General features: G+C 39.2%; 1 protein-coding gene across 1 annotated transcript in view; it reads left to right on the top strand.

The window, feature by feature from the left end:
- The window catches only part of TMEM200A (transmembrane protein 200A), a 64,187-nt gene that overhangs the window by 36,738 nt on the left and 3,380 nt on the right, over window positions 1–24,069 (top strand). The gene's annotated exons all lie outside the window — the stretch shown is intronic.

A 24,069-nucleotide genomic window follows, 5' to 3' on the forward strand; every position in this document is an offset into this window, starting at 1 on the left:
ATACTGTGCATTTCTTACACACAAGGACATTCTACGTAACTACAATCCAACCACCGAGTTCAAGACATTAATATTGGTACATTACTACCCTCTAATCCTCAGACCTCATTCGAGTTTTCCCAGTCGTCCCAATAATGTCTTCGGGAATAAAAGGATCTAGTTCAGAATCGTGTGTTGGATTCAGGGTCATATCTCATCACTTTCCTTCAGGCTGGAATGTTTCCTCCGTCTTTCCTAGACTTCCCTGCTCTTGAAAGGCCAGCTATTGTAGGATGTCTCCCAATGCGGTTTTAATGGATGCTTTTGTGTTGTTAGATTCAGGTTTGGCAGGAGTTTCACAGAAGTAGTAGGAAAATAACTTTTCCTCTACCTTCTTTGGTTTAGTGTTTGGAGGTCTGCAAATTAAACTGACAAAAGACAGATTAGCAAGAGGAAAGAAAAATACTTAATTATGTATGCACATGTGTTCACAAAAAAAATATGATTCGAAGAGGCACCTAGGATTTGGGGTTTATATATCATCTTAATAGGGAATGGGGAAGGACCAGCCAGGGGAGCACTTCTGGGAAAACAAATGACTTCTTAGAAGCAAAGGGGGCAGAGGGAGGTGGGGCAGGGAGGAGAGAAGGGCACCATGGAAGAACAAATGATTTTTAGGAAATATAGACGGGAGATATGATAGTTTTGTGACAGTATCTATTTAGATGGGTACCAACTTCTGAGTTTTTCCCGGGTTGGGATTCATGACAGTTGAATTTTTTTTTTTTTACTTCTTTTGGGAGGTTCTGCTTTTAGGCAAATAAGAGATTTCAGGAACTCAAATGCCTTTGGCTTAAAACAGTTTTTATGCCACAGTAGCTTATTCTGGGTCCCTCCGTGGTGCCGTATTCTCATTGTGTCATTTAGTGCTTGAGGTCAGCTCATCTCGTGATGATGATGATCACTTTGATCACTTGATTAGGGGTGTCTACCACTATCAAGTTTCAGATAGTTTTCCATTTTTAATTAATAAGTATTTTGTGAGGGGGTGCTTTGAATTTATACAAAGTATCTTATCCCTTCTTAAACATTCAACTTATTTATTTGTTAATTTATATTATTATGGTCTCATTTTTAATGGGTCATAATCTGTTACTGTCATTTATTTTGATGCTTAATTATCCCATAATTGGCCAGTGGCAGAATCAGGCAGGCTTCTATGTCCTTTTGATAACCCCTATTATTCTCTGAGCATTCACTTGCCTTTTTTTTTGGGGGGGGAGGGTTGTTCTAAAATCATTTTATACTTTCCCTGCCCTAACTCTGAAATTAGCCATTTCTCCCAGATGTCCTGATTCCTTTTAGTGGAGAGTGGTATTTAGAAACCAAGATCTGGAAGATAGATGTGCTCATTGCTATCCAGGTACCCTACAGAGACCATCTCAGTAGGTAAGCAGCCTCTTATTACTGCTGCCCTCATCCCACCCCATGGGGACTCTCTATTCAGTGTTAGTGTCCTGATTCCCTGCTCTGGCCTACTGTGCAATACCATTCCTTCCTCATGCTACTGAGGTGTCAACACCCACGTCAGGCCTCCTCACATCTCCCAGAGGAGTCCTGTCACACCTGGCTCAGGCTCTGACACCCTGTGCTGGACCACAGCCCCATATGGAAATATCTCTTGCTCTAGTTGGGCTCTGAGACTCTGTGGCTGGGCATCCCCACTCTCTCCCTGTGGGGATGCCTTCTTTGCTTTGCTCGATATTTAACACCCTGATTGGGGCTGCCAGCCTTCTAAGTGAACATCTTCCTCATGCTAACCAAGTTCTGACATCCCATTCTCCGGACCATGGCTCCCCTCCTCCTGCGGGGATTTCTACCTTGCTTAAATGGCTTTAGAATGAATTATTCATGAAGGGGAATGGGGCTTGGTGCCATTTCAAAATGTTGATTTAGAAGTTACCTAATCACTTCCTAAACTCAAAAGGTCTGTGGTCAGATTTTTCCACCAAGATTCTGGAACATATAATTGAAGAAAAGTGATTGCTTAAGTCTCCTCATGCCAGTTTATTTTTCATGTGAAGATACATATTTTAATAAGGCAATGCTTTGTTGTTTAATTGATTCTGCATTCAATGAGAAACAAACACATATTTATAGCATGTCTTCTCCAAAATAGACATATGCTCTGATTACTTAGGAGTAGGTTGTCTGCAGAGGATTTTGTATCTAAAGAAATCCACGATGAAAACTTTTAAATCAAGTACCAGCAGGTCCCCATTTACATTCCATCGGATCTGTGGTCTTTTAAATCAAACAAAGGGTCAAAGGCACTTCTCCTTCTGCACATGAGGATGTTGTATACTGATGACCCCAGATCTTGGCCCTGGAATTGCCTGCAGAGTCCTCTACTTTGGACTGCCCGTTTGTCTCAATTGTGCCACAACTTTGTCATGGAGATGCTTGTGAAATATCAAAATGGACTTGTCAAGTAGGCATCCCCCGGGCTTCATGCTCCTGTAGCCAGTGCCTTTGTGACATCTTGATTTTGATGTCTCACAGGTTTCTCAGAGTGAGCATGCCCACACCTGAACTATTGATTTCCCAACACTGCCTTCCCAGCACAGATTTTCTTCCCAGTCTTCCCTATCCCAGTGAATGACACAGCCATTCTTGTAGCTAGGGATCTGTAAATCTCCTTGGTTCTTCTCCTTTATCCCTTATGTAGAATAGATCAGTGCATTCTGTGGTCTGTTCTGTTCTTTTCAGCACCTTCTGTCCTGGTCCTAATCCTATCCACCTCTTACCTGGTCTCCTTCTTACTCCATCCCTGTTACCTGGGGATTCATTATCCTCACAACTGCCAGAGTGATGACTGCACATAGGATCATGTCACTAACCTGCTTAAAAGCACTTCACCAATCCCACAGTTCTGTGTACAGCTGCATGAGCAGCCCGTCCATTCCTACAGTCTCATCTTGTGCTGGTCACCGCTCACTATGCCCCAAGCACTTGGCCTTGCCCCTGTTCCTGGAATATATCAGTTTTGCTACCTGAGAGCTTTTGAACTTCATTCGCCTAAAATATCATAAACTTTCCTATTCCAAATAGAACCTTTAATCTTCACATGACAGCCTAATGCTTACTAATGAGTGTGATTTGGGGATTAATTTCTGTCTTCTTACAATATTATTTATTTTGTACTTGAAGGAGAATTTCAATGGCAATTAGTATGCAATAGTTGTTAAACTTAATTTACTATTAAGAAAACAACAGTCTGCTTCTGACTGCTTCTAAAATAAACGTCTTAATAAAAATCAATGTAATTATAACATTTAAAATATAAATTGGAAAAACCCCACAGTGTTTATAAAATATTCAGTATTTGAAACCTGAAATAAAATGGAATTCAAAGTATTATTGTTATCAATTTATTACTAGTTTAATTTTCACAAGACTCATTTCAGTAAAGATGAAAAATTTTTATTAATGGTTGTAAATACTATAATAATGCATTATATGTTCATAACAGTTCAGTGCACAAGCATGTGTGCATGAATTGTCTCTCTTGGATTTCCAATCTCATGAGCATACAGAAGTGACTTGTGTAGAAGCGTCTCTTGGCCAAGACTCCACTTTCATTCAGTAAAATTTGTTTGAAAATATACTATACTATTCATCAAGCACCATACTATGAATTTGTAAACAAAATGTTCTCTTAGAGCTCATGGTCTAATGGAGGAGACACATAGCAAACAAATAAGCCAGCAAATACAAATAAAGGTTGGAGGGATATATTTTGTTGCTCATACATACTGTTTTTTTGTTGTTGTTGTTTTTGTGTTTGTTTGGTTTTTTTTTGTTTTTTTTGTTTTTTTTTTTTTTTTGAGCCAGAAACATACTGAACTTCCAAACCAACCTTTGGAAGTGAAATACAAAGAAAAGGGAGAGTCAGAGACTCTTGGCATATTAACTCATAGGAGGTAAATTATTTGAGGCAGTATAAAAGATTTTATTGTTTTGTAGATCATCTATCCACTATCACTCCATCCAGAAGAGAATTCATTGGCATGGAAGGACTTGAAAATTTAGCCTCTAAGGAAGCAGAAGGTAGAGGGGCGGGGGAGGAGTGTCGGGAGTTACAGACCATGATTGATGGAAAGAACTGAGTTTGGCCCAAAGGGGAAGGATTTTTCTTCTCCTACAGAGTGTATGATAAGGTGCCAAGGTGAGAGGACGAGCAGAAGAGAGTAAGGGAACCGCTCCCACCTGCAATTCCCTATGCACCCTGTAGACACCAGCAGAGAAAATTGGAACCTGAAGAGACAAATGGTTTAGTATGCTCTCTTCACTGCTGTGGGCTTGACTGGCCGACAGCAAGCTTCATTATTAATGAAGTGTATCGTTCCTTGGTGAAGAAACCAGCCCTTTATAGTTTAAAGAGAACTACATGTCAGTAGTTAGAAAAAAGAGAATCAAAGTCTCCATAATATGACACATCCTTAAATTTGGAGCGAACATTCACAGTTGACTAAATTATGATAAATCTCCCCACCCTTCCCCTGTTTATGAGATCTCCTTTTCTCTATTTAAGTGTCATTCATTCGATGCCTCCTTCCCTGCCCCAAACAAAACAATTCTTGGAGGGTATCTGAAGTTGTGCCAGTATGTAAAAACAAAACAAAACATACAAAAACCCAATTGCCATCTGATGTGTAAAGATTCAAGGAGGTGAAGATTAAATCTAAATTGTTCATCATTTTATCCCTGGCCGCCAGCAAGGTGCTTTAGGCATAGCAAATGCTCAGTAAATATTTGTTGGGTAGATAAAAATGCATACATGAGTTGAGTGAGTCAATGAAAGCCTGATATGACTATTATTTAAACACTGATTTTTGGTGTTATGACAATTGGAGTTCAGAGAAACCAAATGAAAATTTGAGCACCGATGGATGGTACTTTTTCAAAGTTTGAAAGTGTCATTAACAGTCTTGTCTACTCAGGTTCAGTGGACTTGGCAGTGTATGGGTACATTTAGAAAGAATCTTTTGGGTGATGAAATTTAAACATACTGGTAAACCCTGAACTAGCAGGAAGGATTCTTTATGAACATGTATATGGAGTGTAAAATCTAGAAGATACGGTTTTCTTGAATTCATGCTACAACATATCTAAAAAGCTCTCTAACATAAAGGCTGGTCTAACATATAATGTTACACTCATTGGAAATGGACAGACGTATTAAGAACCCAGCAAAACCAGGAAGTAGACACACCGAAAAAGTAAAAAAAAAAAAGTTAAATAGATGTCATAAAAACCAAAGAATATGTACACCCAAAGTCTTCACTCCACTACAACTTTGCTTGCTCTTAATTTGCACAAAGTATCAATAAACCTATTCACTTGGCTCTCTCATTTCTAAGTCCAAAGCCCCAACAAGAGGTGGGCAGGCAAAGTTGCTGCAGTAACCCACTGCTCCCAGTGGCAGCGTCGGCCGTCATCCGAGTCTTCTTGCCCTCCTCCAGACCTTTGTGGACCTTTACTTGTGTGACAGCACTAATCACGGTTATGCTTTTAAAAAGTCATTTCCCATTCTTGACCTTAAGTTTCTTAAGAAAAGACCTTGGCTTTTCACAAGGTGTCCAGAGTATATCACACAAGACCATGTCCTCGTTGATATTCCAATCAAAACAGGGCAAAACCACTCTGAGTCATCAGGACAAAATTAAATTGTGTTTAATATTGTTTGAGGAGCCTGCAATAAAGTATTACATTTTAGAAATATTTTCATCCCTAATAATAAAAGTAAAAAGCTTTTCTTCTAAAAGCGGTGAATACAAAGTATTACTTTCCCCTTTTTTAGAGCTTTTATAAACCAGGAGTGTCCAGAACTAAAATTCTACTATTTACTAGTTGTAATTCTATTAATGTGTAGTTTGCAAACCCTTTAAACTGAATCTAGTTCATAACAACCTATGAGGAAAGGAGGATAAGTATTCTCACTTTATAAATAAAAACCTGTAGCCATAACTTAAATTATGACCTCAAGATGATAGCTATTAAGGACCAGAATTTTTAGTCTTTTTGGATGTGCTTTGCCATGAAAGTAATGTAGTTTTGTGATAAAAATCCCAAGCATTAGTGTCAGAAAGCTCTAGGTTTGGATCCTTCCTTTGGTCACATAACAGCTGAGTCACAGTGGGCAACATGTTAATCTCTTTAGATGAAGGCAGTCTCTGAGAAATTTTTGGTCATGTGATATTATCACATCTCAGTTTGGCTAAGTGTGAACTGGAATCACAAGAGGGATTCTTTGAGGAATCAGCTAATTAATTTCCTTTAGCTCGGGAAGCCAAAGGATCAGGCATTAAACAAAAATTCATTTACTCGGTGACACTACCCTTCTATGTGTTACTAAGGTATTTTTTAGACTCTCCAACTCCCAGTTTCTTTATATAGAACATTGGAATAATAATAGCACCTACCTGTATCAGTCAGCATAGGTTATGTGCTGTAACAAGCCCCAAATCTCAATAATATGAAATAATGAAATGTATTTCTTTCACTCATGTCCATTGTGGATCGACCAATAGCTCTTCCACCTCATCCTTGTACGAGAACCTGGGATGATTGGCTTTTTACTCTCTGGAAGGTTATTGGTCATCATGGCAAGGGGAAGGGATGATAGCAAATTGCACACTGCCTCTTAAAGATTTTCATCTAGAAGGGACACACATCTCTACTTCAGAGGGTCAGGAAAATACAGCGCAATAATGGGCCTATGGCCTGGAAGGAGAACTGGGATGTTGGTGAACAGCCCTAATGGCCACTGCCGGTCCTATTAGGATTGCCAGGAGGACTAAGTTAGTGAATGAAAACCTTACAAGAACTAGGTAAATATTAGGGATTGTTCTGACTTACATTGCTTACAAACTTTATTAATAATGATACCTTGAAGCTTATTTCACCTTGTTGTATGTAGAGTCCCTTAAGAAAATGAGACATCTGGAATGAAGCCTGTCTAGAAAAAAGTAGGGCTGCATAACTTCATAACCTTGTGCCGTGGAAATGTCTCAGTGTGCTACACAGACAGCATACTGACTTGGATGACTTATGTGTAACAGTGGTCAGTTATTCTTTTCCGTCCAGATGGGAACTTTGTGATTAACAAACTGCTAAAGAACAAAGACAGTTGGAATTCTACCTTTCATTTTCTGGAGCCACGTTCATTATTTTTGAGTGTGCAGCCTTGTTCTGTGCATTCCTTTGCTCCATGTGAAGCTGCAAAACACACAGCCCTGCTTATGGTTCACAGATCCTTCCAGGTTGATAGGAACCAGGTCAGACTGTAGTCAAAGCAATTTAGGCAAAAATACGTCCTAATGGTTTTTAGAGTCTTCTAGGTGTGACCCCAGGGAAGCAAGGAGGGGTCTCCCTAATCCTCCTCGCACTGCTGGGCGCTCTTGTCTCCAGCCATATTTCTCTAATAATAGCATTCCCTCCCCCACCTTCTTCCACCCCAGAAAAAGAGTCCTGTTTTAGAAGAAATGTGGTCAGCAATTCAACCCCCCTTCCCTCCCCCCTGTTTCATCTGAGCAGAGTCTGGGCCTGTTGAGGAAATTCCTCCATCTCAGTGGCCCTCAAACATGAGCAGGCCTCAGAATCTCCTGGAGGGCTTGCTCAAACAGAAAGGTAGGCCCATCTTCTGATTGTTTTTTAAACATTCTACATTCTTTTTCTTTTCCTTTTCCTTTTTAATTTTTATCGATTTCAGAGAGGAAGGGAGAGGGAGAGATATAGAAACATCAATGATGAGGGAATCAAACTGTGACCTCCTGGCTTATAGGTCGACACTCAACCACTGAGCCACACCAGCCAGGCCATCCTCTGATTTCTGATTCAGTAGGCGGCATTTGGTCCATGAATTTGGATTTCTGACAACCCCACAGGTTATACCAGTGTTGCCACATTTGAGTGGCACTACTGTATCTGAATGAACTCTTCTGGTGCTCCTACCTTCCCTTGCCCCAAGTCTTCCTGGGCCATTTCTTTTCAGGTACTGGTTTTGCTTCTTTTCTCACGTTGCTTTTGAACTGTCGATTGACCCTGTTTCTCTCCCTTTATGATATTGCAATACTAGTGTTTCCTGTTATGTATCTGCCAAAATGTTTTGATTGTTACAGATTATGAATTCCTACGCATTGGAACTATCTCCTGCCAGAAGACCTTATAGAGAGAAAGCCCAGGGAGTTGCCTGCCCAGTACTGGTGAAGGCTGTATTTGGTCTTAGTGAATGTAAAACAATAAACACAATGCCAGCTACCTTACAAGGGTAAAGGGATGGTTTCCTTGTAGCAGAGACATTTGGACCTTATAACCAACTATTTAAGAAATTTATGAGTGTTTTTATGATACTCCTAGTAGCTAGCTAGTTATTCAGTTGGCCTTTTTTGAAATCATTAAAAAAGAGTTATTTCAGCTATGTCGGTGGGAGATAAAATTAGTGTGCCTGCAATTTTTCACAAGGAGTTTTAGCATGTGGACTTATTTGAGCTATAAATTCATAGTTGTAGCTCTTAAATTGCTCTTAATGTAACAACAAAGTCATTTGACTTTTGAAAATAAAGGCATATTAGCCTAATGAAATGAAATTCCAGATTTTTAAGTGATCTTCAATTTGAGATGTTTATTAATAGATGAGCAAAGAAAAATTATATTTAGCTGGACCATGGAGCGAGCTCTTTTCCAAATGGCTTATCAGGATTTTTTTTATGTATATATTTTTTTCTCTGAGCCTTTAATTACAACAGGGCTATTTGTGTAGCTCAGTCAGTAGTGGACTTTGGACAGCTGTGTACATTTTTGTATTTGTTCTCCAGCTCTGTTTGTGTATATACAAATATTTTTAAATGAAATTGCTTGTCCTATTATGTTTTTCTTATATTCAATTAACTTACTTATTGAACATTATTTTCCTGTCAGACATTTTGTCTACATTTTAAAATGACCACATAGTATTCCTTTATTTGAATGTACCATAATTAATTGGTCAAATCATTTTGTTAATATAATTGAAAGAAAAGTATGCATGTTGCCAAATTACCCTTTGGAAAGACATAGAAAACTTTCATATAAACACTAGAGGCCCGGCACACGAAATTCATGTGCGGGTACTGTCCCTAGGCCTGGCCTGCGATCAGGGCCGTCTTCCCCAGCTGCCCACAGCCGGCCCTGTCCCCCGCTGCCACCCATCCCCAGTTCCCCATTTGCCATTGGGTGATTGAATCCCCCATCGCAGGGGGCGGGGTGCCTGGCCTGGGCGAGGGGCCGCGGGCAGTTTGTAGGCTGCCCACGCCTCCAGCTTTGTCAGGAAGGATGTTTGGAATGACGTCTGGAAAAGGTCCAGCCTATCCAGTCTAAATAACATATTACCCTTTTATTAGTATAGATTGCTTACAAATATAAAAGCTTTTGCTGATATCTCCTAAGCTTATACTTCTTATCTGATACTTCAGGGAGGAAAATGAAATAATTAAACTGACTGGGCTTTTTGTTTTTGTTTTTAAATTTATCTCTATTGTTGAAAGTATTACAGGTGTGCTTTTCTTCCCCCACCCCCGCCTCCCCTCTGAGGCTCATCAGTCTGCTGACTGGGTTTTAAAATATCAATCAGTTTTTAGAGTGATAGGAGACATGTTTTAATATCCTTCTCTTAGTTTTGGAGACAGATGGTCAAATCTGTAGCAATGAAGAGATAAAATACCAAAAATTGTGCCTTAAAGTAATAAGATACTTAGGAAACTAAATAGATTTGTACTGTTGCCAATGTTACCTGCTTTTGGGAATATTTGATCTTTATTTCACCTATGCATTGGGTGATATAGTTTTGGTGTGTATGGTGTTTTTTTTGGGGGGGGGTGCGGGGGGAATTTGATTATTTCCTACATACAGACTTGATAATTTTTATAGAAATGGGTTCTTATAAAGGTTAGAAGTTGAACTCATTTTGTTCTAACCAACAAAGTTACTGAGGGCATGGCAGGCTATGCCATGCAATTCAGAGATGCATCTGATTTCTTTCTTTAAATGACATACTTTGTTCTTATTTAAATAACATTTTTTCTTACTGCATTCTAAAATCATGAACTCTTCACTCTCACCCTCATCTGCTTGTTTTCTCTCAACATTTCCAATTATGTATCCTGCCCCCAATCCTATTTCTGTTAACATGCAGTATGATTGAAGGAGAAATCACGTGCTTTTGAAACATTGTTCTTCTACTTCTTGGCTCATGGCATTGAGCAAATTACTTACCCTCTCTGAGTCTCAATGAAATGGTAGTTTTTTTTCTCTCCTTTACACAATTTTACTGAAGATTAAACATGATAATATATATTAAGTTCCTTAAAAATACCAGAAATCAGCAAATGCTAGTTCCTTTCTCATTCTGATTGTGCATATTTTCTTCTCAATTTTTTATACCTTCCCCCAAAGTCTCCAGATAAATAATTTGAACCTCTTGACAGTTCTCTTGGAAAAGATTCAAGATAAAAATTTTTTCTTTCTTTCTGGAATTCATCATTATTAAAAAGTCACCATTTAACTAATGTTTACTTTGATCTCAGTAAGCTTGTAGACTTTAGTTTAGTCAACTTTATTTTACTGAAGTCTGAACAAATCCTAAAATGACCTTTTAAACAGAACATAGCCCTCAACTATTTTATGAAAAGGAATTACTCTCCGAGATCATGGGTTGAGCAGGCAGGGCTGGGTGGGGGAGGCTATGATAGTGACCAGTAGCTCCATCAATTAAGACTTAGAGATTTCCTCAAAACATTAAATATGGAACTGCCATTTGACCCAGTGATCCTACTTCTGGAATATATCCTAAGAAACCCAAAACAGCAATCAGAAAGAATGTATGCACCCTTATGTGTATAGCAGCGCAATTGCAATAGATAAGAGCTGGAAACAGCCCACGTGCCCATTAGTAGATGAATGGATAAAAAAGCTGTGGTACATTTACACCATGGAATACTATACAGCAGTAAAAAAGGATCTTTTACCCTTTGAAACAACATGGAGGGACCTGGAGAGTATTATGTTAAGTGAAATAAGCCAGTCAGAGAAAGACAAGTGTCATTTGATTTCACTCAATGTGGAATGTAATGAACAAAATAAGCTGATTAACAAAATAAATCCAGAGATGGAAGGCAAGGGTGGGTGAGTGGGTGTGAAGAGATCAACCAAAGGACTTGTATGCATATATGTATAACCCATAGACACAGATAATAGGGTGGTGAAGGCCTGGGGTGGGGAGTGAGGCCTGGCTAGAAGGGGTCAATGAGGAAAATAAGGGGACATATGTAATACTTTCAACAATAAAGATTAAAAAACAGAAGACTTAGAAATTTCACCACTGAATTCAATTTCTGCCTTGGGATTGTAGATAGAAAGTTATGCTTCTTGGGTCTAAACCCCCAACCAGTCTGAATTCATGCGAGCGTATTTATGCTATACTTGTGTCTCATCTTCCCTGGAGCAGAAGATCTCTGTCCAGCCTTTATGGCTGCAAGTTTTATGCGAATAATTCTGAAGCTACAGGGCATTCTCAGAAAGAAGCTACTTTCCTTAAGTGAATCAAAGTTGTAAGGTGAGAGTAACTGGAGGACTTCAGTGAGGTTGAGCTTTGGGGGAAGAAAGCCTTCCCCCTCTGAAGGCAGAGGGAGCTGTTTGAATAAGTCAGGGTCACCCAGGACAGATGAAGCATATCAATCCTGATAAAGGATTTGCTTTACAACGCAGAGCATTATCCTTGAGCAAAGTCTAGAAATTTCTTATAGGCAGATACCAATTCTTTTTTTAAAAAAATAACGTATAACATAAACTGATGAACAAAAACAGATCCATAGACAAAGAAGCATGGATCAGACCGTCAAACCTCAGAGGGAAGGGAGAGATCAACCAAATGACTTGTATGCATGCGTATAAGCATAACCAAGGGACACAGACACCCCCAAGGGGGATGAGGGCATGAGTGGGGGTATTGGGGGCATAAGGAAACATATATAAGACCTTAATCAATAAAGAAAATAAAAAAATACATTTTTATTGATTTCAGAGAGGAAGGGAAAGAGAGAGAGAGATAGAAACTTCAATGAGGAGAGAGAATCATTGATCGGCTGCCTCCTCCACACCCCACACTGGGGATCAAGCACACAATCTGGGCATTTGCCCTGACCTGGAATCAAACTGTGACCTCCTGGTTCATAGGTTGATCCTCAACCACTGAGCAACACTGGCTGAACTTTTTTTTCAGATACCAATTCTTAATTCTTCCTGGATGTTACCTTGCACCCAATAGATGCAGGTGTTGCTCAGGTAGGCAGAATTGTTTCCTGTGCTTGAAGATTATGGTCTAAGTAAGTCTCTTTCCTGAATTTATGATTTAGTCTAGTTAGTGATTTTAGCCATTTGCTATTTTCTTGTGTTTTTTTTAAATGAGCCAGCCCATTTAATTACCCAAATGTGTACCAAGTTGGTCTCCCCTTTACTCTAATTTTCAAAACTTTAGCATCCTTTTCTCTGCCCTGTATTTAGAGTTCCAGAATGGAAATGAAATAAAAGCAATGCATGCTCCTTGCAAAAAGGTGAATAGTGAGGTTACATATAAAGTGAGCGTTGTTACCTATCACCCGCAATGTCACCCTTTAAGCGTAAGCTCTGTTAATAAGGATGTTGCCTCCCATAGCCCTCCAATATGAATTCAAACACATGTTCTGTATGTTTGCCATAAGCAGGACTTTACTCTTTATTGCTCTTCTAAAAGCTACAAAATATGATGTGAACATTTTTCCTTATTGTCATACATTAATCCTTTTAAATATCTATGTCTTATTCCATTGTATAGATGCAGCATAACTGGTTGAACTAGCCTTCCATTGATGTGCATTTAAGCTAGTTCCAAGTTGTTGCTATGACTGCAGCGTGAAATGTGTACTTTTATGTATGCGTGTCTACGTCTACAAGTCTTTTGAAAGGCTGGTTCACAGAAGTGAGATGGAGGAGGATGGGCATTTAAACTTGCAAAAGTCATTCCCAAATTAACTTTTAAAAAGTACCATTTCATCCTCTCATTGACAGCTTATTAGAGTTATTTCCTTATACCTCCCTAGTAATGGGCATAATCAATCCCATTTTTTTGTTGTTTTTGTCAATTAGTAAGTGAAGCCATATTTTCACTTTTGAAATTGCTTTAATTTGCATTTCTTTGCATACTATTGAGTTGCTCTTTTCATTTGTTAACTGGACAGTTGTATTTTTCTTCTGTGAATTGGCTATTAACGTCTTTGGTCCATTTTTCTTTGGGATTGTGATCTCTCACAGGAAATAACCAGTGAAGCAAACCATAATAAAGCATAACAGGTATTTGAAGCTAAAAATATCTCAGGCATGACCCCAAAATACCCTCCCCTAGTGAAAAGTGGTCACCTGCATATGGTGTTTCGGAGACATGGTGTTGTCCTCTGTTGTTAGGTTAGGCCTCCCTTGAAACCGTTTTTTACTGCTAAGCATTCTTCCCTGTCTTTTTTTATACTTCTGATAACTTATGCAGTTTACGATTCTCAATTCTTCCTTTTCAGGTTACATCTTTAGAGTCAGGATTTGGTAGATGATTCAGTAGTCCCAGCAATCCCAGGAGATAATTCCTGTCCTTATATAAATGCTTCTAAAAAAGAGATGGAAAGAAGTAAGGACCTTACAGAAAATATGTAGGAGTTAGTCGTCATTTCAGATAGTTAATGTTTGCAATAGTAATCCCTCACTTTCTCCCCCGGGACATGTTTCTCCTTTTCTTCCTCCACTTTATCCCCCACCTTTGCCCTTCACCTGCTCCTTCCTTTCCTTTCCTGGTCTTCCTCTCCGGGAGCAGCTCTGAATCAATTAATTTTGTCTCCTGGAATTCCAGGTAACAACCCTAAGTACAGCAGCACTGCTTGGTCCATCTTCAGTGGTGAAACAGTAGGCACGCCAGTTACACTAGGAGAGAGGCAGGGATGTCTGGTTTGCTTACTTGTTCACCTTTGTTCAACATCTATCACCTGGATTGAAAAATAGCAATTGCAGATTTCAAATTGGGGAAGAGAATAGTATTATAGCTGGATGATACAATTGTATTTCTAGAACACCTAAGAGAATGAACTGGAAAAAAATGTAAAAAACATTGATCAAGTTCAGTAAAGTAACTTAGTACAAAATTAATGCACAAAAATCAATAGCCCTCCTACATCCAAACAACCATTTAAAGATAGAAATGCTAGTAAAAGAAAACACAGTAGAAACCCAGTGAGAAGATACCCAGGTAACAAAAAGTAAGAAATGAGAAAGATCTTGTTTTTAAAAACTGACATAAAATAAAATTTTTAGATAAAATGCTGCAGTGGTGTAACAATGTCAGTTCTCATGTGTTTATGTACAGATTTGGCATGATCCCAATAGAATTACTAACAAGATTTAAAACAATCAAATTCTAGAGCTCATAGGCAACATAAAATGTTCATAGGCATAGAGGAGGATAAATGGTGATGGGAAAAATAAAATTAATTTTAAAAAATGAGTACTTCTCAGATTTTACTTACAGGGAAAAATAAAAAGTAAAATGCTCCAGTGGAAATGATGTAGTTTGAACAATTTTCTTATGTTTTTCTAGGGTTTTAAAAAATTCTAATAGTAGCTTTAAGCTACCATCTTTGGAAAACTTTACAATAAATTTGATGTATGTTACTATGGATTAAAACATAACACAGCTCATTACTAATTTAAATGGTGTTTTTGCTCTGGTGAGAGATGATTCCTTACTTGGAGTAGAGAAGAAATATCTTTTGCATCCTTAACAGTGTTGGCACAGCTGGGTAACATGAGAAACTAATAGACTTATACAAGATTTTTGATAGAAAGTAGAGCAGCAGGAATTGAAACTTACTACTGCCCTCCATCTTTCCCCCTTCTCCTATATGACTGTCAACAGTATGTTTGGATTTTCTGGGTATTTAAAATCACTGGAAAGACTGTTAGTACGTATTAGAGTCTCACTTTCTTTTTTAAAAAATATTTTTTATTGATGAGAGAGAGAGAAAGAAGGAAAGAAAGAAAGAAAGAAAGAAAGAAGAAAGAAAGAAAGAAAGAAAGAAAGAAAGAAAGAAAGAAAGAAAGAAAGAAAGAAAGAAAGAAAGAAAGAAAGATCAAAGATGGGAGAGAATCATTGGTAGGCTGCCTCCTGCACGCCCCACACTGGGAATTGAGCCTGCAACCCAGGAATGTGCCCTGACTGGGAATAGAACCATGACCTCCTGGTTCATAGGTTGATGCTCAACCACTGAGCTGTGCCAGCCTGGCAGAGTCTTACTTTCGAATGCTGTCTCCACAAACATGGTCTTCATACCTCTAAGTGAAGTTCCTGTGTATGTTCAGCAGAGGAGGGATCTGTATGAAAAGTCCAATTTGTGATTTTAAATGCTTCAGCTCTCTATCCAGGGATAGCTTGGCTAATTTCCTGCATTTAGTAAATATATGACTTCTTTAGGGGTAGCTTCCTTACACCAATTCCAAGTTGACTTCCTGTCAGGAAGTGCAGTGTAAAGAGAGGGTGCAGTCATTGTAAAAGCTTGTCCAAATTTGAAGAATTGGGGTCGAGGGCAGGAAGCATATTTCTACGTTGGGGGAAATAGGCTTCTCATTTCTTAGGTTCCTGTGGAAAACGTCTCCCACTGGGTCTCAGTGGGGTTTTCTCTAATAGCTCATTATGGATCCGTTATTTGGCCTCCTGGAGACTTTTGTGCTCTGTGGACTTCATAGATTTTAGTCACTGGAGAGCAATTGTTCCATGTCATTGTTACGCAGCTCATAATTGGTTTGGGCCCATATTGTGTGGTTTGTGAGGGTGACAGGTGTGGAAGGCATCGGGAACCAAGAGCACATACAAGTGCAGTCTCTACTCCTGGCATTTTCTGCACATTCAGGATGCACTTGACCATAAGTGATATTTTATATTTAATGACTTAACTATATTCTGCTAATTATCAAAAATTCTATACTTCCCTTTAATTCCAGCTTTCGTGTGAGTGTAGTACTATACTGAATATTAAGCAACCATTCTCTCCAAGACAGACCAGCAAAGGCCCTCAGAGTGCACATAAAATCACAGCTTAAACTTTTTGTCACAAAATTACCATTTTGTGCATTTTCACTTTATTTCACCCTTATGGTTTCTTCTCTAGTCCCCATCTCCCCAACCCTCATATTCCTCTTTGTTTTCAGTCTGTTTTATGCCCAAATGTCCCTATGGAAACAGAATGGGGCTTGCAGAATCGATCAGATTATTCATGCATTTGGTTCAATGGCATCATTAAGATGAGTAAAAACATCAGATGGACTGGTTTGGGTTTTCCTACCTTGCTTTTATTATTGCTATTATTTTTTGTTACAAGTCTTTAAGTATGAAGAAATAGAATGAATTAAAAAGAAAGGCAGGCTTTATTCTTTCTATAATATATTCCCCACCTGTCTCTCTCTTATGTAAACTCTTCTTTGCAACCATTCATGCTCTGCCACTAAAATGCACAGACTCCATTCAGATAGTTTTTGACTCTAAATTCCAGGACAAATTTTCAATCATAATTTCCTTTCCATATGCAGTGAGCCATCACTAAAATTTAATTTATTAAAATATAGTTTTGGTTTGCTTAGCTGAGCAATGAAAGAGTTAATAGTGAGCAATGAAGAGTTTAATAGTATTAGCTAAGTTATTGAGAACTTAGTATAATCAACACTGTAAGCATTTTATATATATTACTTAATTTTTAATTTTGTCCTTAAGAAGACCTTAAAATCAGACATAGCTGATGTCACTAATGTAGACCTTAGTTCCCAACCACTAAACTGTGATGTGCATTCATTATTTCCTTTGCTTTACAACAACCCTATAGGTACTGTTACTGTCCCCATTTTACAGATGAAGAAACTGAGGCTCCAAGAAGTTGGGATGCACTGTGTATTAAAGAGTGTTTTGCCATTCTACACATGGAAGAACTTAGCTAAGGAGTTTAAGACAACTTGGCTAAGGTTGCATGGCTATCAAATGATGAAGCAAGGTTGTGACTCTGTTTCTCTGATTCCAATATCCATGTGCAAAACCATTATGCTACACATTAAAAAATGATTTCTATTCTTTCTTATCTTTTAAACTTCAATATGATTGAACTATTGGTCACTATAGGCATTTTCTCTTTGAACTCTGGTAAAGATAGATAAACTAGAAATCCTATTCTAAAAGTTTAAAATGTCTCTATTGGGAAGAAAGTCCTAAAACTGTTCTGGCTTGAACAGAAAGTATTTCCATCTGTCACATTTGTGAATACCACATGGGAATTTTATATGATGTTTTTGTTTGGTCCTAAAGGCATAGATTAATTTCTACTTCCATTTGGTAGAGAGCCTCACATTCTGGCGAATTTTTAAGCTTTGAGATAAGAATAAAAATTCAAACATGTAAGTAAGACATTGTTAATATATTTAAAATAATTGGCACATTTTAGGTGAAAAGAGAAAGAGAAAGCATGGGGCAAGGACCCCAGTGGAAGAATTAGGGACAAGGATGAATGAGAGTCTGTCTGCCTGGCAAACTCCTACTGATGTACCAAGCCTTTGATAACTACTGCTGCTTCTTGGAAGCTTCCCCTGATACCTCCAGATCATGTGGAAGAACATTCTTCAGTGTTCCCATGGCTCCATCATACAATCAGTTCATTTCATTATGAATGTGCACTTTGCTTTCCCATTGGACTCTAGACTCCTTGAAATCAGTGTCCCTAGTGTCTCGTGCATTTCAATGATACTTAAGCCAGTGCACAGTCAATAAACTTGCTGAGCATTTATTATATTCCAGGCACTCTGCAAGGCATTGGGATAGCATACAAAAACAATAGAAAGATTTCACCAAAAATGAACACTGCATTGGGCGCCTGAAATCATGAATACCAATCCTGTTCTTCCTGCTAATTCAGCGGTTCTCAACCTGTGGGTCGTGACCCCTTTGGGGGTCGAATGACCCTTTCACAGGGGTCACCTAAGACCATCGGAAAACACATATATAATTACATACTGTTTTTGTGATTAATCACTATGCTTTAATTATGTTCAATTTGTAACAATGAAAATACATCCTGCATATCAGATATTTACATTACGATTCATAACAGTAGCAAAATTACAGTTATGAAGTAACAACGAAAATAATTTTATGGCTGGGGGTCACCACAACATGAGGAACTGTATTAAAGGGTCGCGGCATTAGGAAGGTTGAGAACCACTGTGCTAATTCATTGTTGGAACTTAGACAACATTCCTGGTCCTTAATTGGCTAAAAGGAATGTCTCCTTCAAAAATTTGAAAAGTCTCTCAACTATGCAAGCCTATTTACTTATCATCAACTCAGATATTAGTATGTGAGTGCATCTGGAACCATATCTGATGTATAGTAGGCTCGCAGTGTGATCAGAAGACCTACATGTTCAGGAATCAACTCCCATGAGAGTGTGAATACTAAAAAATGGTATAAATTAGTGCCATGAAAAGCAAATTACAGAATGTCCTTAAGCTTGTAAGAAGGGTGTAAAGGACGACAACAATAAGGCTTTAAAAATTGTTATCAGAGCAAGAATAGGAGAGACCAAGTCTGATGATTAGACAGAATGATGTAGTGTTAACACGTGACACACAGGGCAGAAATCTTCTGTCAAGGAGAGAGCTTTCAGCCGAAAGGGGTAGAATGAACATGGTCCAGAGGGAAGATGAGCCCAAGGTAGGCGAGTAGATTGTAATAGAGGGCTTGAATGAGTGCAGGAGTTCACATCTGCACCGAGAAAGGTAACAAACAAGATTGAAATCCTACTGATAAGTTCTGAGATCCGTGATGAATGGGTAGGATGGTAAAGGCCTGAAGATAGCACTGCAGGACTCTGGTTTGAACAGTGAAGAAGTTGTGCAAATTTTTTAAAACATATTTTTATTGATTTGTGAGACGAAGATAGAAACATTAATGATGAGAGAGAATCACTGATCAGCTGCGTCCTGCACATCCCCTACTGGGCACCAAGCCTGCAATCCCGGGCATGTGCCCTGATCAGGAATTGAACCGTGACCTCCTGGTTCATAGGTTGGATTCAACCACTGAGCCTCACTGGTTGGGCTATTGTGCACATTTTAAGCTGGTAATCTTGGTAGCAAAATTGTGGCTGTTTTGTGAACACTGGGAATGGAAAATAGGATGATTAATATGTAGCCAAGAGTTAATTCAAACTAATTTTTTTTTGGTTGTCGACAGAGGAATATATGCATAGCTATCTTTTCATTTGGCCTTTGATAAAATCATAAGAATATTGAAAATATGGAAACCAAATGCGGCTGATCATCTAGTTAGGTTTATTTATAACGAGTCAAATGACCTCCTCAAAAAGATAGTTGCTGATCATTATATTCTTTGGGCCAGGAAACATTTTGAGCCCTATATCTATTGCATTTGCAGACACCAGTTTTTACTAATTACTTGAATGAATATCTGCGCAAGTTAACAATGTCCACCTAGGTCTCTAGTGAATGCCACAGGGCTTCAAGTTGCATAAGTTTGGATGAAGCTTTTAATCCAAAGACTGATAAGCAAAAACTCTGCCCAAGTTAACACAATGAAATTCACTGTAAGTCTTGGCCCACCCTGTAAGGGATGGAGGAGAGCAAAGAGGAGGAGTGTGGAGGTGGGGGTGGGTGGTCAATTTTGAGCCTGCACCTTCACGTGCTGAAGGGCATCTCAACAGGTGTGAGAGGCCCGCTGCTTGCCCAAGGATGGTCTTCATCTCCACCCCATGGCTTTTCCCATGTGGTCAGTGTGATTTGAGAAATGGCAGTTGGCTGGCCCATGTCACAGTTTTAAAGAGAAAGATCATTCTTTTTAAAAATATATATATTTTATTGATTTTTTTTACAGAGAGGAAGCTGAGAGGGATAGAGAGTTAGAACCATCAATCAGCTGCCTCCTGCACACCCCCAACTGGGGATGTGCCCGCAACCAAGGTACATGCCCTTGACCAGAATCGAACCTGGGACTTTCAGTCCGCAGGCCGACGTTCTATCCACTGAGCCAAACTGGATAGGGCCAAAGAGCATTCTTTAAAATATGCTGTTCTGATGGAAACAGGAATCAAAACTGACAGGGAAAGCAAATTTGGAGGCCCATCCCCATTTCAAATTCTGTAAGAGCACAGGCGCTGGAGCCAACCCTGAGCTGTGTGACCCTGGGTATGTTACTAAATTCACTTAGCTTCAGTTTTCTCCTCTGCAGAATAGAGATCATAACGATTATATCCACTTCCAGAATTGTGCGACTAAACAGGTGCTTATACCTGAAGCGCTTAGAGCAGTGCCTGGCCATAGTTGTGTGTTTGTATGTTAGCTAGCATTACTATTATTGTTATTATAAAAACTGAGGAGAATGCTGACTTGTTACAATAAGGAGATTGTAGTTAACCTGGTCCCTTTGCCCTCAAACACTCCTCCCTCCCCAAGTGATAAATGTGTGGGATGTGGCTTTGCAGCACAAACCAAAAGATAGATTTAGGCGCTTTTATGCTTATACTGAACAGTATGGACCAAGTGGACGTTGCAGTTTGAAGAAGCAGAGGCCTGTGCTTCTCCTCCCTCTGGGTTGCATGGTTTCACTAGGCTTCTTGCTGCAAAACTGTCCTTAGCATCCTCAGGCTACTTCCCAAAACCAGTCCTGGATGACTGCTTTCATCTACAAATTGAGATTAATTTTCCTCAGTTAAGGGCAACAGTACTTGTGTCTTACTCCAACCCCGTTGCATGTGAGTGTAAAATTGAAGCATTTAGGTGCGCCACTTGCTAATTTCCAAGACCTGGCCCTCCTTTCCTTTCCAGCCTTACCTGGTTTTCCTCCCTCAGTGCTGAGCTGTGTGCTAAAGGCAGGTCAGAGGTTGGTATCCAGGCATTCTTTCTCTTGACCTTCCCTGAAATGCTAGTCACTTGATTTTTTTTTTAATATATATTTTACTGATTTTTTACAGAGAGGAAGGGAGAGGGATAGAGAGTTAGAAACATCGATGAGAGAGAAACATCGATCAGCTGCCTCCTGCACACTCCCCACTGGGGATGTGCCCGCAGCCAAGGTACATGCCTTTGACCGGAATCTAACCCGGGACCCCTGAGTCCGCAGGCCGATGCTCTATCCACTGAGCCAAACCGGTTAGGGCTAGTCACTTGATTTTCATGTGTTAATGCTTTTGTCTGCCTGAAGCCTGTTCAAAGGCCCCCCTCATTCAAGGGCAGTGGTTCTCAACCTTCCTAATGCTGCGATCCTTTAATACAGTTCCTCATGTTGTGGTGACCCCCAATTTAATTGTTACAAATTGAATATAATTAAAGCATAGTGATTAATCACAAAAACAATATGTAATTATATATGTGTTTTCCGATGGTCTTAGGCGACCCCTGTGAAAGGGTCGTTCGACCTCCAAAGGGGTTGCGACCCACAGGTTGAGAACCGCTGTTCTAGGGGTTAGCTCATTCTGCTTTAGGTAGATATACTAGCTCTTTGAAGTGATGACTGAGTTTGCACACCTTGGCTTTCCCCTCAGGGCTGGGCCCGAATCACAATAAAGGTTCACTTAGTGTTGAGTTGTCTCCAGTGGAATTAAGAGGACAAGGGCTCTCCACCTGCCCCCTCCACCCGAGTTTGCTAATCCTGGGAGTGGGGTGCCCCTGCCCAGACCCGGCCAGGGTAGGCTGGCTGAAGAAGCTGTGTGTGCTTTGATTTTCCCCAATTCAGTCCTTTATTTCTAAACTTCTCCAGGCATCTTCTCTCCTTTTATTTTTAATAAACGTTCATTCTCTTAAACTGCCCTTGCTACTTCTTCATGTCTGGTCTAACCTGCTTTGCTTGCTCACAAAGGAACTCGGTCCCTCATCACTCTTTTCCACCTTACTATTCCCATCTATCTTTCAGAATACATATATTTTTCTTTCTCAGCCCCCTTTCCTTGGTCAGCCTCAGAAATGGAGAATGGCACAGCCTGCAGAAAATGTTTTAACAAGGGGGAGGGGGGAGGATTAAGAATCTGTGTGGAATGATAACTCATGATGGTTATTTTTAAACCAGATGAAAGCCTTTTGCCCTTGTTTTCATTCTATTCTGAAGGATTTCAGAGTAAATCCTTATCCTGTCATATAGGAGTAACTGAGTTAGATGGCCACTATCTAATCTAAATGTTTTATTCAAACATTTATAACTGTTTTGATTTAAGAAAACATAAACTGACACAAAGTTTTGTTTTAGCCAAGGTTTGGCAGAAGTTTTAAACTATAATATGTATACTTTGATAAATTTAATAGACTAGAGCTATGGGTTACAATATAGTTTGGTATTCGACCATTAATCTATTTTAATCCTAGTTATAACTCCAACTCAGGCTGGATTTACTAACCAGCTTGTTCAACTAGCTAAAACTGTAGATACCATCCGCAACGCTGATATTTAAACACAACAGAAATCATAAATAGAAATTCAAAAGGATCGCTTGATTTTGCAAGACAAGATTTGATGCTGTGAAGAAACCCTCTCAGAAATTCGCCAGAGACCGTGTGGGTCTTAAAATATCCTCCGTATCCTACCAGCCAGATTTGGCAGCTTGAGAACTAGTCATTGCAAATAATGACAAATATTTACCAATTCACAAAACGTTGCTATTTGTTTTGGCTTCGATTTTCTGTTTTTTTAACTAGGAAATTTAGTATACTAACATTATGGCCACTCAGCAAATCTCAGGGGAAGAATTACTCCCTTATTGAGCATTTTAGCACATAGGTTTTGAATACTGGCTATATGCAAGTACTACATACAGTGAATGTTTCTGGTGATAAAAAAGTGAATTAAATTTGATGTTTGACCACAAGACATGGAAGAACTGACATTATACCGTGAGTGCCATAGAAAACTTGCTGAAATGCTCTGAGGAATGAGAGCTCACGTGGGATTTGCTGAGTCATTCAGAGAAGGCTTTATAAAGAAAGTGGAAAGAAGAGCTTTGATGACTAGCTAGACGCCAATATGTGGAGTTGGGGGGAGTAGGAAGAAATTCTAGATGAATGAGAAACATTATTAACAAAGTCTCAGAAACAGTATAATATGGAGTATAGTTGGGTTTTAGTTTTATGTAAATGAAAGGGAACAATTGGAGATAAAGCTAAATTCCATGGGTGTGAAATCCCAGATTAAACCTGGGTAGGTGGTGGAGAATATTTTATCAATTATTCCACTCTTTAAACAACTTCAGAGCTGTGTTTCAGGGTAATTAATCTGCCCTCAGTGTGTAAGCGTGATTGTGGAGAAAGAGAAGTTGGAGTTTGGAAGAGCAGCTAAGAGGTTATTACTCTGGCCTAGTACCAAGAGTTAGTAAGAGCTTCTCTGGGGTGGGAAGAGTAGGCTGGAATGGAGGGGTAGAATTGAGAGAGAGCGTGGAGTGAGAATTTCTGGGATTTACAACCTGATTGGAAGATGTGAGGAAGAAGAAAGGGATAAGTTAAAAATGACTGTAAGGAGTCAAGCCTGAGAACTGACACCATTAAAAAAGTTAAGTAGTGCTGGTAGGAGGTGAGTTCAGCTTTGCTAGTGGTGCATGAATGTGTATGTGTTCCCCACTGGGGAGTTGGAAATGTGGAACTGAAACCCAGGCTATGGTTTGAAATAGAGACTTGGGAATCATTAGCATAGAGGAAATGGTAGAAGGTGTAGGAGCAGATATGAATGCCAAGGGAGAGTATAAAGAGAAGATGGCCAAGGACAGGGCCCTTAGGGAATGATGGTCTACTTTTAAATGAGGGAAGATGATCCAAAATTGGAATATGAGGTCAGGGAAGAGCCAGAAGACTTGGGATCATAAAAACCTGAACAAGAATTTCAAGAAAGGCGGGGTCAGTAATATCCATGGAAATAGAGAAGTAAGGAAGATGAGAATTGAGAAATTG

Source organism: Myotis daubentonii, chromosome 6, assembly GCF_963259705.1.
Source record: "Myotis daubentonii chromosome 6, mMyoDau2.1, whole genome shotgun sequence".
In the NCBI taxonomy this organism is placed as follows: Eukaryota; Metazoa; Chordata; class Mammalia; order Chiroptera; family Vespertilionidae; genus Myotis; species Myotis daubentonii.